The sequence below is a fragment of the Seriola lalandi genome, unplaced genomic scaffold (genome assembly GCF_002814215.2).
Source record: "Seriola lalandi dorsalis isolate HSWRI2012SDOR001 ecotype SW California unplaced genomic scaffold, Sedor1 jcf7180002054339, whole genome shotgun sequence".
NCBI lineage: Eukaryota > Metazoa > Chordata > Actinopteri > Carangiformes > Carangidae > Seriola > Seriola lalandi.
The window spans coordinates 12,629-13,247 of NW_019524892.1; positions in this window are offsets into that span (position 1 = coordinate 12,629).

The window sequence follows — 619 nt, forward strand, 5'->3', positions numbered from 1 at the left end:
AGAAGTAATGTTAATACTGAACAGCAGCCACCTGCCTTTCTGATGAATCAATCAATAATTCGACAAATATAAAGATTAATCTGCAAATGTTTTGACAGTCGATTAATGTTCACGGTTTGTTTCTTTATTTCATTCAACTGTAAATTAAATCAGGGCTGAAACTCGTGGTTTTTGATTGATTAATCTGCTCATTGTTTTCACTTTTGATCATTTGGTTCATAAAACAGGAAACAATCAAATCCTCAGTCTGAGGTGACGTTTGTTTTGTCCAGAGATTTTTCAGAAATTTAACCAGAAAGTTTTACTTTGACGCTTCGATTCAATAATTGATCAGTTATCAAAACCAAACAGCTGAATAACTTAACAATGTTTTAAATGTAAACACAAGATCTTCACTCTTCACCGTCTTATTTTTAACTACATTCTTTATTTGGAGTCCAAATCAGCAGCTCAGGCAAAAACAGTTCAAGAATCTTATGCAAATATAAAATCATTCATTTCACATTGTATTTGTTTCCAAGTCTTAACTCGTCTTTTAACAGATGTTGTGCACTGCATGGTTTAGCTCCCCAGTCACGGCCCCAAAAGGACTCTGGGAAGATGTAGGAATATGCAGGAC